The sequence below is a fragment of the Tursiops truncatus genome, chromosome 11 (assembly GCF_011762595.2).
Source record: "Tursiops truncatus isolate mTurTru1 chromosome 11, mTurTru1.mat.Y, whole genome shotgun sequence".
Taxonomy (NCBI): Eukaryota; Metazoa; Chordata; class Mammalia; order Artiodactyla; family Delphinidae; genus Tursiops; species Tursiops truncatus.
This window is the reverse complement of record NC_047044.1, coordinates 76,774,113-76,793,274: the sequence shown is the minus strand read 5'-3', so window position 1 is coordinate 76,793,274 and position 19,162 is coordinate 76,774,113. Positions and strand designations below refer to the sequence as shown.

Here is a 19,162-nt window from a genome sequence, read left to right as displayed (position 1 = left end):
TTTGGCAGGAAAGAAATTAATATCAGACTCCAACAACCTTCAAACAAGTAAAAATTATAATCTGGTTGGTGCCTATTTAAAGTAACAGAATCCAAGGCAACACAAGAGGCTTAATTTTAGATATGCATGTTATTAACTAAGAGTAGGAAAGAGCATTATCTAGTAGTGAAGAACCAAGAGCATGAAACAACCATTTTAAATTTATACTCCCATTTCTTCAAGGTTTGAGATGGATAACATAACTTCAACTTTCTGTATTAAGCTGTCCTGTCCTTAAATTTAGTTAAAAGTTAAGTTTGCTTAACTTTTTATCACTTTACAAAATTGCTATCTAGGCTTATAAAACACCAAACTCCTTGTCTTAGTTCAGGCTGCAATTATCATAGACTGGGAGGTTTAAATAATAAAAATTTATTTTTCACAGTTCTGAAGGCTGAGAAATCCAAGATCAAAGTGCCAGCAGATTGGGTGTCTGGGGAGAGCCCTCTTCCTGGTTTGCAGACGGCCGTCTTCAAGTTGCGTCTTCACGTGTGGCGAGGGGGTGGTGGTGGCAGGAGTATCTTATTCAGGGTGTAAAAATAATTTATAGCTAGAAATGTTAAAATATTGTGGAACCACCTTTTCAACATCGTTGGGTAAAAAGTGAGTTCTGGAGACGCCTCTAAGGCAAAATATGCCCAGATTACAATAATGAACTAAGTTAAAACAGAATTTAAAATTTTTCACCTAAAACAAGTAAATTACTGAAAAATGAAAAACTTGCATGGTTAACATCTGAATTTAGACACTAAAATGTCTGTCTTGTCTAGTGATGTATTACTAGGCAGTAGCTACACAAAGGTAGCAATTAATGTGACAACAGTTGAACATTAAGACCAAATTAGGGGGAATTATTTACTCTCATTGCTATAATTGGAAGTGTACAGGAGGCACCCAGAAGCTGCGATAAAGGAGATTATGGATAAATACACACTACTTTTTATATTCGTCTTGAAATGTACAATTTTACAGAATCCTTTAAAGAAAAAAGACCCTAAAGCAAGTGAAATATAGAAAACAATTTACAGTCTTGTATCCTGTGTCCTTTTTTTGAACAGCAACAGTCTCTAAACATTGGATAAATATTGAACTCTTTTCTTAAACTTTTGTTCTGGAAATTTCCAAACACACAAAGTAGAAAGAAAGAATGGAATAATGAGTCCCCATGTATTGATTACCTGGATTCAACATTTATCGATATGTGGTCTATCTTGTTTCATTTATAACCCCACTGTCTCCTCACCCCCACTGCACTAGATTATTGGAAATCAACTGTCAGATATAATATCATCTCACCAGAAAATACTGTAGTATGTATATCTAAGAGATTGACTCTTTTTTTAAAGGCACAATCATAATAATATACAGTAAGTAATATTAAAATTCTTACTGATAGTCACCTAGTTTAGATAATAGTAATAATACAAAATTTTTTTTCAGATTGAAGTTGCAGGAATTTGAATTTTGAGTTTAAGTATTTCCACGTATTGTTTTATTGTGTTGAAATTATGTTAAAATGAATATCTGTTATAAGTCACATTCCCATATGTGATAGGTTGGTTGGTTGGGTGGTTGATTTTATCCGAGGAGTAGAAATGAAGCAAGTTGATTATTTACAGGACAAGAAACAGAGCAAAACGGAAACCCAACGTCTCTGCTTTTTTTTTTTTTTTTTTTGCGGTACGCGGGCTTCTCACCGTTGTGGCCTCTCCCGTTGCGGAGCACAGGCTCCGGACGTGCAGGCTCAGCGGCCATGGCTCATGGGCCCAGCGGCTCCGCGGCACGTGGGATCTTCGCGGACCGGGGCACAAATCCGTGTCCGCTGCATCTGCAGGCGGACTCTCAACCACTGCACCACGAGGGAAGCCCACGTCTCTGCTTTTGAAAACAATTTCTCTGAACCCGGAATGAGAGGAGAAATATTTTAACATCCACCTTCCCAGCACCACAGCTCACTTTCAGCTGGCTTTACACTGCTATAGTTGCACTCTGTTAAAATATTAAAATTCCTCTTAAAATGTGAGAACTTACCTTAGAGCCTCCTCCTCCTCCTCCCCCAACCCGCCCACTGGCTTCTCCTGCCCTGAGTGGAGCAGGCCTGGGCTCTGGTTGGCAACTCTGCCGGCACCCTAGTGGACATGGTTGATGCCCACCTGGTCCCCCTCACCCTCTGCAATCCCACAGAAAACCTGCCGTTGCTACTCCTGGGAACTGCAGCCTCCACAGGGTACCACGCTGGTTGTTACCTATATTAAATGTCACTTTTTACCTAAATCCCTTTATTATTTCCTCCTGTTTGGGAGTTCAGGTGAATTTAGTTTAGGGCGACTGAGCTAAGCCAGGATTTCAGAGTCAGACCTGGTTCAGATCAGGATCTATCTCCTGCGTTCTAGGCAAACTCTGAATTATAATGTCTTCACCTGTAAAATGGAGACAGTAATATCTAACTCATTGGATTGGAGGGAGTATTAAAGGAGGTCATCTTTCAATGTCCAAACGTCTAAATTTCTGACGTAGAACTTGATTTTCGGTACCAAACCTCCTCCTCACACAGTTCTCCCCATTTCAGTTCATGGCATCACCATCCACATTTGCTTAGGCCCCAAACCAGAAGCCACTCTTGACTCTTTTCTTCCTCTTACTACTAACATCTAAACCCCCAGGAATGGAGTCTACCTTCAAACCACTTTGTACTACCTCCATTGCTATTATTCTAGTTCAGCAGCAGTCCTCAACCTTTTTGGTCTCAGGGTCCCTTCACACTCTTGGAAACTAGTATTGTGGACTCCCAAGACCTTTGTTTATGTGAGTTATATTAATACTTATCATTAGTATTAGAAATCTGAGCTGAAACAATTTAAAATATTTATTTGCCCATTAAAAAATAAGTCCATATCATGTTAATATAAATAATATATTTTTCTAAGTAGACATATCTCCTCACAAAATTTAGAGAGAATAGTGGCATTGCTCTACTTTTTTGCCAATCTCTTTAATGTCTGACTTTAAAAAAAAAAAAGGTTGCATTTTCACATCTACTTCTGCGTTCAATCTGCTGCAATATCACATGTCACTACCCTCTGGAAAATTCTTTTATTTATTTATTTTTGGCAGCATTGGGTCTTCATTGCTGCATGCAGGCTTTCTCTGGTTGCGGTGCGCGGGCTTCTCGTTGCGGTGGCTTCTCTTGTTGCAGAGCACGGGCTCTAGGTGCACCGGCTTCAGTAGTTGTGGTGTGTGGGCTCAGTAGTTGTGGCTCAAGGGCTCTAGAACACAGCCTCAGTAGTTGTGGCACATGGGCTTAGTTGCTCCATGGCATGTGGGATCTTCCCGGACCAGGGATCGAACCTGTGTCCCCTTCATTGGGGACTGTGCCACCAGGGAAGCCCATCGTCTGGAAAATTCTACTGTATACTCATGAAAGAAGGAGAATAAGAAAGGCAAGTAATGTCTTAGTGTTATTATGAAAATACTTTTGACCCTGCAGACCCACTAGAATGTCTCAGAGGGATCTCCAGGTCTCCCCAGACAACACTTTTTAACATTTAAAAATATGGAGCTATACTTACCATAAACTTCACTTACCATACTTTTTAAGATCAACAGGGGATTCACTGGTGGTCCAGTGGTTGAGAATCTCGCTTCCAATGCTGGGAGCCTGGGTTCGATCCCCAGTCGGGGAACTAAGATCCTATAAGCTGTGTGGCACAGCCAAAAAGAAAAAACGAAAAGATCGACAGTTCAATAGTTTTCAGCATGTTTACAAAGTTGTGCAATAATCACCATTATCTAATTCCAGACATCTTTATCACTCCATTAGCAGTCTTTACCCATTGCCCCTCATACCAGCCCATGATAACCACTAATCTACTTTCTTTTTCTATGGATTTGCCAATTCTGGGTGCTTGATAAAAGTTAAATTGAACTTTAGTTGGTCTTTTCTGTCTGGCTTCTTTTACTTAGCATAATATTTTCAAAGTTCATATGTAGCATGTATCAGTACTTCATTTGTTCATATAGCTTAATAATATTCCATTACATGAATATACTACATTTTATTTATTCATCAATTGGGTTGTTTCCACTTTTTGGCCATTATCAATAATGTTGCTATGAACATTAATGTGCAAGCTTTTGTGTGGATATGTATTTTCAGTTCTCTTGGGTATATACCAAGGAGTAGAACTGCTAGGTCATAGAGCAACTCTATGTTTAACTGTTTGAGGAAACACTAAGCTGACAAGACCACACTTTGAGAATCGCTTCCCTAGTCTGAGCTATCCTCACCTACTGCCTGGGCCATTGCCTAATTTCCCTGATCTTGCCTGGTGCCCCTACAGTTTTTACTCCACGCAGATGCCAGAGCCATCCTTTTCAGAGACCACATTAGAGAATATCACTCCATTCTGTAAAACTCTCCAATAGTTCCCCATTCTACATAGAATAAAATCCAAACTCCTCCAGGGCCCAGACATAATCTAGTCCCGGCCTACCTCTCTGACTGCATCTCCTCACCATCTCCAGAACGTGCTTCCTTCTAATCATTCAGATCTCTACCTGAAAGCAACTTCCTTAGAAGGTGTTTACTTATTTGTTTAATTGTTAATTTTCACCACTATATCCAGTTCCTAGAACTGTCACATGGTAGACAGTCAATAAATATTTTGGAATGAGCACATTAATAAAAGGCAAAGGCATCTGGTGTTCCAGTTATCTATTGCTGCATAACAAACTATCCCCAAACTTAGTGATTTAAAGCAACTGTTCAATTTGGCTAGGCTCAGCTATGTGATTTTTCTATTGATCTTGCCAGTGGTCACTTGGGTATCTGCAATCAGCTGGCATATTGACTGGGGGCTGGGCTCAGTGGGGCCTCCTTCTCCCTGGCCACATGACCTCTTCATTTGTCTCTACAACAAAGTAATTGGATTTCTTCCACGGCAGCCCAGGGCTCCCAACGGCAAAAAGTGGAAGCTACTGCCCTTTCAAGACGTAATCTTGGACGTAGCACAGCATCACTTCTGCCATATTCTATTGGTTAATAGTGTCAACAAGGCTAGCCCAGATTCAAGGGACTACATAGGGTCTTCAATACCAGGAGGAGTGTTTCATGGGGTTGGGCGGGCGAACCAGTGAAATTGACAAGCACACCATGCAAAGGCACAGTACATTTAACCTTTCATTATTATGACCATCTGGTAGCTGGAGAGCAAGTAAATCCTCTTAAAAGGGTTTGGCTGTATTGCAAATTACAGTATCTTTCCTAATGTAGAGTTGTATGAATAAGAACAAGAGAAAGCTTATGAATTATTTTGAGTACAGGAGTCTTTGCTGCAATTTGATTGAAAAGAATACACCTAGATATGGAAATATTTTATTAGATTTATTAGATCTTTGTAGCTTTATTTGTTAACATGGAATTCTAAGGGAATCCTTACCCAGGCTGCACAGTACAGTAGTAAAAGACTCTGGAGTCTGGCTACATGGGTCTGAGTCCTGGTCAGATGCTTATTGCTGGTGATCTTGCACAAGTTTCTTAACCTTTTCCAGCTTCAGTCTCCTCATCTGTAAAACAATACCTGCATTATGGGTTTTTGAGAATTAAGTTAGTTATTACCTGTAAAGTACAGGATAATGCCACATAATGCCTGGTAGATAAGCATTTGTTAAATAAAACTCCAATTTCAGGAAAAAAGAATACTGAAATGTTAATTCTAAGAATACCAGCAGTTACGTTAATCAACCAGTAGATAAGTTTGTTTTTTTTTTTAACTCGCCAAAAGGCAATCGCCCTAAATCAAAGTAATCTAAACACTTCCCTCCTCCAGGTTTTCTCCAGTCATTAACTATTCAAACACAACTAGTGGTCATGACAACTAATCAGATAACTCTTTTTTAAAATTTGTTTTTGCAATTATTTAATCAGACTTTTTTAAGACTTTGACCTTTATTGCAGTTTCTTTCACCTTCCTTAATAAGTTTTAAAAGGCCTTCAAAAAAAAGACACAGTAATGACTGGCAAGTTAAACATTGGAGAGCATTGCCCATTCAAAGGTTGGATTTGGCTGTGAAGGGCTGGACGTCGCCTACAGCTATGACTGTCATAGTCCCAGGCGGGCTGGTTGGTCCCTAGTCTCCCAGACCCAGGTTAAATTCGGGGCCACTCCAGGAACTTCACATGCAGTTTGATTAGCATAGACTATTCCAGACTCCGCAGCCTCTTTCTTCACATACAAAACATGGAGTCCCCAGGCAAACAGGGGCCGTGAGACTGGAGGTAAACTAGGTTCTCACTAGAGCATTCTAGGATAAATTCCCACACTAAATTACCACTGACAATCTTAGAAACTCTGGATAAGATGGAGTCATTATGAAAAAGATTAAATAAAATATCATCTTATGTTTACATGTCATAGTAGCTTTTTAAAGCGTTTTCAGTCTCATATCATGAACAGCCTTAGGAACGTAGCAAGGGTAATATAATAATTATTGATTCCGTGACAATCAGCATACCGAAGATGACAGGTCATAACAGAAAGTTAATTATAAATAAGTATATCTGTGGATCCTCTGACCTGGCAGCTTATCTGAATGAGTGAACTACAGGAAGAACTGTGTTCTCCCTATATCTTTCCTGCACTTCTTCAGTACATGTACCTGCCAAGTACTGAGCACTGACAATTAAAGCTTTAATTATCTTCTTTTCTTCTCATTTTCATTTTTCATGAAGCTGTAACAATAAAGAGGAAAATGGAAGTCATGCAGAATCTTACCACCTCAAGGCAATTATTTTCATTTCTACATATTTCCTTCCAGACTTTGTCCAGATGTGTGCAGGTTTTTACATAATTATCATCATAGTGCACATGCTTTTTTAAAAAAATTAATTATTTTATTTTTGGCTGAGTTGGGTCTTCATTGCTGCGCACGGGTTTATCTCTAGTTGTGATGAGCAGGGGCTACTCTTCTTTGCAGTGTGCGGGCTTCTCACTGTGGTGGCTTCTCTTGTTGCGGAGCGTGGGCTCTAGGCACGCGGGTTTCAGTAGTTGTGGCACATGGGCTCAGTAGTTGTGGCTCACGGGCTCAGTAGTTGTAGTGCACAGGCGTAGTTGTGGCGCACAGGCTTAGTTGCTCCGCGGCATGTGGGATCTTCCTGGACCAGGCCTTGAACCTGTGTCCCCTGCATTAGCAGGCGGATTCTTAACCACTGCCTCACCAGGGAAGCCCCTGCATGTGCTTTTGAATTTTACATTTTCTCTTTTTATAGCAACACTTGTTCATGTTGTTTCATAATCTTCTCAATTATTATGGCTTTTTATTCCTGTTAGTTGGTGTGTGACAGTTGACTTAGTCATTTAGCCATTGGTAGACATGTAGATTGTTTCCACTGTTTTGGGGTTTTTTTCTACAAAAGTCATAATGAACTTCTGTGTTTTTATACCGTCTTTCTCATTATTTCCATGTGATACATTCCTTAGAAGATTATGGGTTGTGGCAGACTGTATGTTTTAAAGATGGCCACAAAATATCTCCCAACCCCATTGCTCTTCTGCAACGAGAATTTGACACTGTCCTTAGACCTCCACAGGCTCTGTGACTGCTTTGACCATCGAATATGGCAATAGTGCCATAGTGCACCTGTTTCGGGTACAGCCCTTAATTGGCCTAGTAACATCTATTTCCTGCTACTAATAAGTGCAACTTTCTTGAGATCACCATGCTATGAGAAGCCCAAGCCACATAAAGAAGCTCTGGGGTCTGAAGCCCCAGGTGGACAACAAGAAAAGCCCAGGAGCATCAAGACATCAGACCCATGAGCAAACACGCCACCTCAGAAGTGTAGGGGCAGACCTGACGGCCCCACGTGAAGGCAGACGGACAGACTGCCCAGGGGAGTCCTCCTCAAACTCCTTACCTGTAAAACCGCATGCAAATAAATGGTTGTATTAAGCCCTACATTTTGTGATAGTTAGCTAGTAATATGTATTTGAAACATAGGTCAAAGATAAAAAAAAATTTTCCTAAATGCTGGCAAAAGCATTTCTAACAGGATCGAAACAGTTTATACCAGAGGTCCCCAACCTTTTCGGCACCAGGGACCAGCTTCACAGAAGACAGTCTTTCCACAGACTGTGGGGGGCGGGGGGGTCAGGGCATGGGGATGGTTCAGGCGGCAATGCTCCTCTGAGGCTAAGAGAGCCTCACGTCTTATTCCCCCCACTTTAAGCTCTGCTCATCTTCAAGCAAAACTAATACTTACCATTCACCTACTTTGAATTTAAACACATGATGCTCTTTGAACTCACGTGAAGAAAGGAACCAGAGAGGACGGAGTGTGTGGGGACACCTGCCCAGTACATCAAAGATAAACACATGCTTGAATCATACATTCATTCCAAAACCTATTATGTGTTAGGCATATTGATTCTGCCAGTTAGGACTGAGTATACAGTGACAGAAACTAACTCAGACTGGGCTCAGATGAATGGGAATTTATCAGCACACAGAATTGAGTACTGGTTTCAGGAAAGGCCTAACTCAGGGCTCAAAGAGCGCGAAGAAGAAACAGATTTCTCTGTTGGCTGACTCTTCTCTCCTCTGTGTGCTGGTTCTGTTCTCAGGCTCTGAGTCGCTGGTTGAAGCAGTAGCTCCAGCCTCACAGCCTCTTAGGTTCAAGTGCAACGAAAGGGAGAGAGAGAGAGCTCCAGAGAGCTGCAGCACAAGTCCCGGGATTCAACGGCTGGACCATCTGAGGTCTTGCGCCCATTTCTGAACCAGTTGTGGTGGCCTGGGGATGAGGATGTACTGACTGGCTTAAGCTGGGCCCCAAGTTCTATGCCCGGTGCTGAGTCAGCGTCACTGGGAGCACAGGGACTAGAAGTGGGGGAGGGGGTACTCTGCCCAAGATGTGCTTCGAGCGACACATTCTCCCCCCTTGCAGGAATTCTCTGCAGACAGTAGGGCATCACTGAGAGCAGTATTGGTTCACAACCTCATTTGACTAAATACTCAGCTCACCCCCACCCCTCTATTTAATCAATGCCTCCCTCTAAAAGTGTTATCTTTACGCCCGCGGTCCACACTGCTTCAGCCTTCCTTTAATGCGCTGGATGCGAGGATATTTCTAAATATTTGGTCACGTCTCCTTTGAGATGCCACAGACTACCCTTCTCTATAGGAGGAAGCAGCCTCTAGGGGAAGGAAGGAGGCCAACAGATGAAAGGTTACTTCTTTCCTTCCACCCCTAGGAAGATTCATAATTAGAACCTTCCTAGATGTAAAGAAAAAGGGCCAGAGCCAGCTTTCCAAAAGCGGAGGGACAGGTATTTTCCCAAAGGAGGGAGGTGGATCAGACAAGTCAGTAAAGTTCCCGCCCGTTACAGGATCCTCTGATTCACACCCTCTCTCAGAACAGGCAGGGTTTGGTTTTGTTTTCAAGAAGGGGAGAGGGCATTGGCTCCTGACAGGCAGGGAGCAGGGGAGACAAATCCCTTCGGGAAAGAGGAAGGGGCGGGGCTGGGAGGGTGGCGGGACCCACTGCGCCCACTTCCCAGCTGCAAGCGTCAGGCTGCTGCTTCTCACACCCCGCTTGGATTCTGAGCATTTTCATAAATCCGCAGAATTAGCTCAGATCGTCAGCTTGTACTTGACAGCTTTATTCCTTCGGCTCTTGCAAGGGAAAGTAAATCAAAGCTTGACTGCTCAGAACGTGGCAGGAGCGTGTAATAAGGACGTTCCGCAAGGTGGGGGGCAGGCGTGGGCAGCCTCTCAGGGTCTACCCCAGATCCAGGCTGCCTCCAGGGCACATCGCAAATTGTAGGAATTACAAGATTGCCCCTCTCCACGGTGGACTATATGAGCAGCCCTCAAGCCGTGTCAACGGAGAAGGAAAGGCTACGCAAGGAGAGGACAGAATGAGAGGGAGATTTTCCAGGTGCAGGGTGCCCTGGCTGGAAAGCCCTGACACGCCAGCAAAACGCTGGAACCCATACAGGCGAAGTGAAGAAAGCAGTACAGCTTACTTCGGGGGGTTGGGGGTGGGTGGGCAGGGCAGAGGGTGCTCTGCAGGGGGCGTGGGCGGAACAGCATTTCAGCGCTGAGACTCCCCAAAGCACCAGCAGAGAGCTGGGCCCTCAACACGGGTTCAACTAAAGCACGGTTTCAGCCTTTGTGCTGATGTTGCCTCATTTCAAGTTTTATTTCTTATTGATCCACTTGTAGGTCAGAAGCAATGCAAGAGCCACACAAGTTACACAACGCGTATGTTCTAAACAGTCCAGTTGGCCGAGGGCTTTGCAAATAAACCTGCTCTTCCCTGGCCCTTCTGCCTTACAGACCTCAGCCTCTGTGTAAGGATCCAGGATCTCTCAGGTCATATTAAAGCCCAAATTTCATCCTTTATCTGAAACACAGCACTTTGAGAAATGGGAAACATGTAATTTGCAACCTGACAACGCTGAATTTTACCTGAGCCCTGGGATCTGGAACACGTTGGTGAGGATTAAGAAATCCCCCAACAGTCTTTGCTTAATGCCAAGACCGGTCCTTTCTCATCTGACTTAAAATGCCCCCTGTTCACCTGTGACAAGGCCAGACACAGACCCTCATGATTCCCTTTCTTTGCCTCATAAATGATTAGCTGAACCGCTTCTCCCCATTGATCAATGCAACAAAACACTGTTAACCAAACTTTGGTTAAGCTCTCTCCTTCCTCCAGGCCCTTGAACTTTGGCCCACCCTCAGCTTCTGAGAATAGGCTGACCTCAGGGTCAAATGTTCTCTGATCTACCATCCGCTCGTGCCACTCTTTCATCCCACTTTCCCGAGCCCAGCTCTTTCCAGGCTTGTTTATTCCTCTCTATAACGAGGAAAATTTTTTTGCCTAACTCTGAGATGTTTGCAGATCTATGGTCACAGCCCTCTCTCACAGCAGTAGTTCCCCTCACCCCTTGCAATAATTCTTTTGAATACAAGTATCACCTTACTAAGTCTGGAATATATATGTTTTGGACAAACCAGAAATGAAAGACAACCCATCAGCTTCCTTTATGAGCATATGCTGATAGTAGAAGTTTTTTTAATAATTGTTTGATTCTTCAGTCCCCTAAATGGCTTTCCAGAGTGCACTGACCATTGTGACCTCTGACAAATAATGAATAGGGTAGATTAGTCTAAGTTAAATGCCTATCATGTGTTAGGCACTGTTGTGTTTACATATGTTATCTCATTTAATTTCCCCAGTTTCCAGAAGAGATAGGTACTAATTTTACTTTCTTTTACAAAAGAGGAAACAGGCACAGAGAAGTTAAATAACTTATCCAAGGTCACACAGCCAGTGAATGGCAGAGCTGGGATGCAAAGTCAGGTCGGTCCAAGGCCACAGTTCAGGCATTTAGCCATCATGCCATGGGCTTTCCTGGGGATGACTTCCTGGGATGCTCCTTCTAACAGCTGGCACCCCTGTGGATAGGAAGCATGTGAAAAAAAGAAAGAAAAAGAATCCCGACAGCTGTCAGCTGGGAACCGGCTTGGCCTCCACAGCTGGGAACTGGTTTTACACCTACCAATCCTAAACCGTTTCGCAGACTAGCACTGTCTCCTGAGATCACTCTGTGGGGTGAGACAGAGACCACTCTGCAACTGTGCCTTTAGCACAAGCCAAAACAGCTGAGAGAACCACAGAAACGAGCAGACAACCACCCCCCATCCCCTGCCCCCGCCCCCACCCCGCCTTCCTGGTTAACATGAGCAATTACCACTTCTTTACGGGTGACAGCGTTAGCTAGATGCCGTTCCTGTCACCTCGTCAATGAAAATCATTAAGATACTCAATCACCAAATCATTAAGATACCCCCACTTTCTTTTTTTTTTGATACCCCCACTTTCTGACAGCACCCAATCCGGAGCAATCCTCACTCTGCTGAACGCTTCCCAAAATCATCTAACAGAAACCCCAATCCTATTATAAGCCCTCCCAATTCTCTCTTGTCTAGATGCGGCACCGTTCCACGGTGTTTACAGTCGCCCTTGCTTTGTTTGACTACAGGTGGGAACCTGGCGGGCTGTGCGCCACCTGGTGGTTGTATCATGTAATCGCAGGAGCGTCTGTCGGGAAGTTCCTCAAAGCCCACTCCCTTTCCCCTTTCTGCCTTGCAGTCCTCCTCCTTCCCTCTTCTTAACCTCTCCCCCAGCTCTCTTCCCCCATCCCCCAGTCTCCCTCTGGAAAAGGCTTTATTTCCTTTGGGATAGTGTGAATTGTTTACCATACTGAAGAGGTCTCTCTAACTTAGTTATCTTCAACTCAATTTCACCAGCTGGGGAATCTCAAGCCTCAGCCTTTACAGTCCCTGTGCTTTCTCAATACACCTGAAAAGGGAGGAAGGGGGTCAGCAGAGGCCTCTGTGGGTACAGTTAGGCTCTCCCTGTGGGAATAGGAACTCCAGAAGCATCTCTACCACAGCTCCTCTTCCCAAAGTTTGCACCCTTGAAATGAAGGATAAAAGTGTTCAGTTAAATTATTCTTCTTACTAATATTCCCAAACACGAATCACAAAAAGACACACACACACACACACACACACACACACACACACACACACACACACACACACAAAGTCTTGGGACTTCCCTGGTGGCGCAGTGGTTGAGAGTCCGCCTGCCGATGTAGGGCACACGGGTTCGTGCCCCGGTCCGGGAAGATCCCACATGCCGCAGAGCGGCTGGGCCCGTGAGCCATGGCCGCTGAGCCTGCGCGTCCGGAGCCTGTGCTCCGCAACGGGAGAGGCCACAACAGTGAGAGGCCCGTGTACCGGAAAAAAAAAAAAAAAAAAAAAAAAAGAATCTGCCTGCAGACGCAGGGCACATGGGTTTGAGCCCTGGTCCGGGAGGATCGCACATGCCACGTAGCAACTAAGCCTGTGCGCCACAACTACTGAGCCTGCGTGCCACAACTATTGAGCCCACACGCCTAGAGCCCACGCTCTGCAAAGAGAAGACACCGCAATGAGAAGTCCGCGCACCAGAACGAAGAGTAGCCCCTGCTTGCCGCAACCAGAGAAAGCCGGTGGGCAGCAACAAAGACCCAACGCAGCCATAAAAAAATAAATAATTAATTAAAAAAATAAAAACCTCTGGATTAGTGCAGAATATGGTCTCTAAATTTAAAAGTTTATTTTTGTTGTGACTTTCTTTTATTACCTATAATAAAACATGTCCTATGTAACAACCCATGGCTGTGGCCCAGATGAAATAATGACAGCAGCACATTTCTGGAACTTTTTTTGGTTACATGAATATAAGATGGTGATGTGGAAACTCAAATGGACATGATGATATTACTGCAGCAGGCTAAAGGCGATGACTGCTCTACATGGCAACGCGGTAATGAAAATGGTTGGATCGTCACGTACTAACTTCCGTTATAATTACACCACAGGACGTTTCTTAAATTATGTGATTGGAGCACATTAATACAGTTTTCTATGACACTGCTTTACCTACTTCCTAAAGCAATCCTCTCCTATGGTAAAAATCAATGTGAATTTTTTCAGATTTGTATTTTTTCTAGATATTTTCAGGTTATTTTAGAAAACACAAAACCTGTATTACTTAATGAAATGATAGGTTTTTTTAGTATATGATGTGATATTTTCTAATAGTACTGCAATGACTGACAGTTCATGTCTATACATCACTTTTAAAGTTCCACAAATAATTCACTGAGAAATAAATTCTCATGTAAAAATTAAAATTCAGAAAAATACAGAGTAAATGTTAAAAGTCACCCATCAGTCCCAACCCCTCCCCCAAATCTCACTCCCCTTCCCTACAATAACCACTATTACCACTTTTGTGTGCTCCCTTCCAGATCTTTTTTTTTGCATTTACACTCACATATACGCACATATTTTGCAGATAACAATAGTAAATGTTTCTTCCATATTGATGCGTTTCAGATACACTATTTAATTCTTGTAGGGGAGGCAATATTTTACCTCTACCCTCTTAGAGTTTTCATCTGGGCATGAGAATTAAATTGACATGAGGCAGATTAACCAGAGAAAAGCATACAAATTTATTTAGTATAAGTTTTATGTGACATGAGAGCCTTCATAAGGAAATAAAGACCCCAAGCAGTGGCAAACCTAAATGCCTTTACACTAGATTGAACAATGACAGGCGATTGTGGAAAAGCAACTAAAGGAAACGGGGAAGCTAAGGAAAGCTAAGAGTTATTTTAACAAGGTCTGTTTGCAAAGAAGTCTCTTGCCCTCAACTTCCCACCCTTGATTATATGGTTGTTGGACGTCTCCCATAGGGCAGTTTATCTCCTGCTTTCAGGAAGAAAAGGGGGCCAGTCAGAGCATCTGCTGTGTACCTTTAGCTCGAAATCATCCTCAAGCCAAAGTGGCCTGTTTTGGGGTGGCATATTTGGCCACCCTTCATCTTCACAACAACCTTTGAGGCTCATACCATCAGTTATCCATTTACAGATAAGGTGCCGGAATCACAGAGGAGGTAGCTGTTCAAGTTGCACCACTGGTGAATAATGAAGCCAGATTTTGAACTCAGGCTCTCTGGGTTCTGTCCCAAACTCTCAATCACGACCCTGTATCGCCTGCCAGTGGCCAGTTCAGTATCACCCCAGATGCTTTTCGGTCTGCTAACCACAGGAGCTGAGTGGGCTACATGCTCGTGCTATGTGGCTCTTCAGTGGTGGCTGATGAGACTGCAATGGTGGTCACCCCGGTAACATTGTGCACCTGAACCTGGGCTGTTGAAAAGCTTTGCTGTGGTCTAAACACAATAGGAACACAGTAGAAAGTGCTAGTAACTTGAAGCAACAAATGCAGTAGATCTAAGCTTTTATGCACTGTCAAAAACTAGGGTGGGTTTCTCCAAACTGCAAGATTTACTTAACTGTCTTTGTCAGTTGGGTAAAATTAAATTTGGGAATATTTCTTCAAAATCACTTTCTTGCCACATTGCTGACCCCCAGTGTGATTCCCTAAATACTGTTCCAATTTATCAAGAGTGAAAAAGTAGGTTTTTCCTTGGATCTCATTTTACGCTGCTGTCTTTGTTTCATCTATGTAATGAAGATAATCCTGGCCCTATTCCTTCAGAAAATTGAGGATTGTATTGGAGGACATATAAGTGAAAGCACTTTATAAGCTGCAAAGTGCTCCTCATGCCTGTCTCTGACAGTGCCCCATGCCTTCCTCTCTGGGCTGTAAAAGTGGATGAATCAGCTCTTAGCATCAATCATTAAGAAACAATTAATGAAAGTGCTCAGATATGATTAATGCTTTCTAAATAACATTCAACCAACACAGACTCTACCTCCATAACCTCTTGTTACGAATATCTGGTTCAAATGTTATAGTGGTAGAATGTTATTCTTCACCACTAATATAAGCACATTCCCTCCTAGGGAATATAAAGCAATGAAATAAAAACTGCATTAGGTGCCTGGCACTAGTAGGCATTCAAATATCTATTCAAAGAATAAAAAAGAAACACTGGTCCCAGTCCAGCCCTATGAAAAGCTGACCACTGAAATTTATCGCACTTTCCATATGCATCCATTTTTCTCATCTTAAGATGGAGAAAATAAAGTCCGCCATCATCTTTGTCTCTCAGAGGTGTCATGGGATTGAGATCATATATGAAGTACAATATATAAATTTAAGCTATTGCTTTTTTCTTTTCCATTGTGGTTTATTACAAGATATTGAGTATAGTTTCCTGTGCTACACAGTAGGTCCTTGTTTATCTATTTTGTATATAGTAGTTTGTATCTGTTAATCCCAAACCCCTAATTTATCCCCCCTCCTTTCTCCTTTGGTAACTATAAGTTTGTTTTCTATGTCTGTGAGTCTGTTTCTGTTTTGTAAATACGTTCATTTGTATCATATTTTAGATTCCACATATAAGTGATATCAAATATTTGTCTTTCTTTGACTTCATTCACATAGTATAATAATCTTGAGGTCCATCCATGTTGCTGCAAATGGTATTATTTCATTCTTTTTTATGGCTGAGTAATATTCCATTGTATCTATGTACCACATCTTCTTTATCCATTCCTCTGTTGATGGACATTTAGGTTGCTTCCATGTCTTGGCAATTGTAAACAGTGTTGCTGTGAACACTGGGGTGCACGTATCTTTTCAAATTAGGGTTTTCTCTGAATATATGCCCAGGAGTGAGATTGCTAGATTATATGGTAACTCTATTTTTAAGTTTTTGAGGAACCTCATACTGTTTTCCATAGTGGCTGCACCAATTTACATTCCCACCAACAGCGTAGGAGGGTTCCTTTTCCTAAGATATTATTTATATATGTATTTTCCATTAAGGCCCACATAGGTAAGGTGAGTTATCATCAGTGTGTTACACAGGGCATCGATGGAAATGGGAGCTGGCAGTGCTCAGGTCTTGGAGTTAAGCAGCGGGACCAAGGCCAGGTAGGCAGTAGGTAAGGCAGGGAAGTGTGTGTGGGAAGCCTGAGAAGGAACAGCTGGAGGGAAGCAGCATTCAGAGCTCAGGAGGTCTCACCAAGTGAATGGGAACTAGTCAGTGCTGGGAAGAGGGTAAAAGGCAAAGGACTCATCAAAGGTCGGCCACAGCAGGCAGGAGACTGGCAATCAGTGAGCGCGAGCTAGTCCTGGTACGGGAGTTGGTTGCACTTGCCCTGATTTACCACGTCTGCGTCAGAATTCCATTGAGCTTTGCTCCGTAAGGTTTTGCTGACATGTGGAGCTGAAGGTTGAAGTCAAGAGAGAAGCGGTCACCATCCAATCAGCCCATGTTGCTTGTAGCTGTTGCCATGTTATAGGTGTGTGTTCATGGCCCCATCTGCTGCTAACAGTGAGTCATTCTTGCAAATAAAATAAATATCAATACATTTACATGCATCATATACCTTATACAAATCCTGCGAGTGGTGTTACAAAAAATAACACATTTGGGAAGCAAAACAAATGCTTAGGTTGGCAATTTCTTCACGTGATTCTGGTAGTGCTGTTAACCTTGCTGGGAGATATGACTGTTACCTTATTCAAATACTATCTACTAATGTTCACCCACGTTTATTCAGTGTTTGGATATCTGCCATAGACTGTAGTTCTCTGTAATACCACTAAACGTAATATTTATTAATTATTAAATAAATTTGTTTCCTATATCCATAATTGTGAATAAAGAGTAGGAATAATGTTGGCAGTATTTTAAGAAAAACTTATGGTTTCAGGAATTCTTGGGAATTCTGATATCTCATCCCTAAATCCCAAAGATTAATATCTGTCAGGAATTTGGAAACATTAATGTTCTTTGTTGTGTTTGGGGTGGGATTAAGGCTTTGCAAATGTGGAGAAGCAAGACCCTACAAATGGCTGTAGGTTCTAAGTGTAACATGGTGTGAAGTCTAAAGGTGGGAATGGTAGGGTGAGGCGGAGTGTGGTCATTGTTCTTCCATCTATGGAGGGTGGCTTATAATTAGAATATTCTTCCAGGTTAAGTGAAATCTTATGTAGATTAAGATGCTTGTGTAGGTTATATAGGTGATAAATTCACAGGGATGCAGAAGTTTTATTTAATTTCTCCGTTACTAGAAATTTTACAGAATCCCAGAAGGTGGGATTGAAAGGGAAAGATGAACTTGATATTTACAGAAAGGTCCTTTGTTAGAAATAAAGATTCATGATCATGGCAGAGCTGATTATATGTGTCCACCAAACCATTTCATTTTCTTTTTGAGCTCAGAGGAAGACTACATTTCCCAGCATCCCTTACATAAAACTTTCTCACGTTCTTTCAGTCTGGCTGTCTCTCCATCTGCGCTGCTGGAAGTGAAGACTCCAAGATGGCAGAAACACGTGATAGGAGAAGCGCCAATCCCTGAATTTGCTGCTTAGAGAACAGCTGTCCTGGAAAATGCTCTGACCAGGAACATCAGCATGAATGAAAAACAAATTGTTATACTGTTCAGCCACTGAGAGCTCAGGGTTTCGTTTGTTACCCGGTATAGCCTAGCCTATCTTAACACTGTGCTGTGATCTTCCTTACTCTTCACTGGAGCGAAGGAACAGCATGTGGGACGTACAGTGTGGTAAGTGACTATAAAATAAGGCACATTCATACTGTAGTCTGTGCGGGACATTACAGGAAAATGCATTCCCCACATGTGGAAATGATGTGTCCCCTGAGACATCAGCAAACAAAACCCACATCTAATGGATTTGGCTACTATCAGTTGAAACAACTCAATAACTAAGAGCTTTTTCCATCAAACCGTGTGCCTCCATCAGTGCTCCTCTGCCCTACTTGTTCATTATGATGTAATAAGTTGCAGTGTATTGTTCTTTGTACCATAGTCTCTTGGGAATGTGGTAGTATAAGACTCCATCTTTGTGCCCTGCCAAAGTTCGCTTTTGGACCAGACCCTGACTGTGAGGTCCCCACCAGCTTTCTGCTTCCCAGGAAGACCTTCTTTAGCAGCCGGCAAGGCTTACCAGCCAAAACTTCTCACACAGCCCAGTTGTCTTTTAAATAGTTTAGAGTAACTTAGGCCTTAAAGTAAGCAGATTGTCAGCAATAGGAAACAGCTGAAAGGGGAAAGCATACTGGACAACATTAGTGCAAGAGAAGGGGGGCCTATAGCCATCACGCAGCAACACTAGGTGTCTTCCTGGGAGTGGAGCTCTGGGAACTGAGAGGGGCTGCATGACTGCCATTTTCTTGACTCGGGGTTTGATTTAGTCTAGAATCTGACTCCTGTCTTGACACCAATAGCACTTACGCAGATAAATGTAAGTGCGACAGTTTATCAAATTTAAATAAAGATCTAAGGTCAGATTCTTACTTAGATTTGGTGTTTCAGGGTTCAAAGAGATAAGATAATCTACTCCAGCAGACAAAGCTACTGGGGACTTGTCAGAACTGGAATAATTCTACAGGCTCTTGAGAGAATGGAGAAGTGAGAATCAGTTACCTTCAAGACTGCATTTAAAAGCATTTATACAAGGGATGTCAGTGACAGCAAAATCATTTGCTGAAACACATTCTGAATCTCTGGCAGTCTCTCAGTTACAAATACTAATTTGTAAAAGTCCCAACTGA

General features: G+C 42.6%; 1 long non-coding RNA gene across 4 annotated transcripts in view; it reads right to left on the bottom strand.

The window, feature by feature from the left end:
- LOC109550071 (uncharacterized) overlaps window positions 1-19,162 on the bottom strand; it is a 53,150-nt gene that overhangs the window by 7,033 nt on the left and 26,955 nt on the right. For 3 of the 4 annotated variants that reach the window (XR_012324462.1, XR_012324464.1, XR_012324465.1), the window contains 2 exons: window positions 5,478-5,604; window positions 1,737-3,737 (listed from right to left, as the gene is read on the bottom strand). This is a non-coding gene — a long non-coding RNA (uncharacterized lncRNA). The remainder of the gene's footprint in view (window positions 1-1,736; window positions 3,738-5,477; window positions 5,605-19,162) is intronic. The other variant, XR_012324463.1, reaches the window with a different exon arrangement.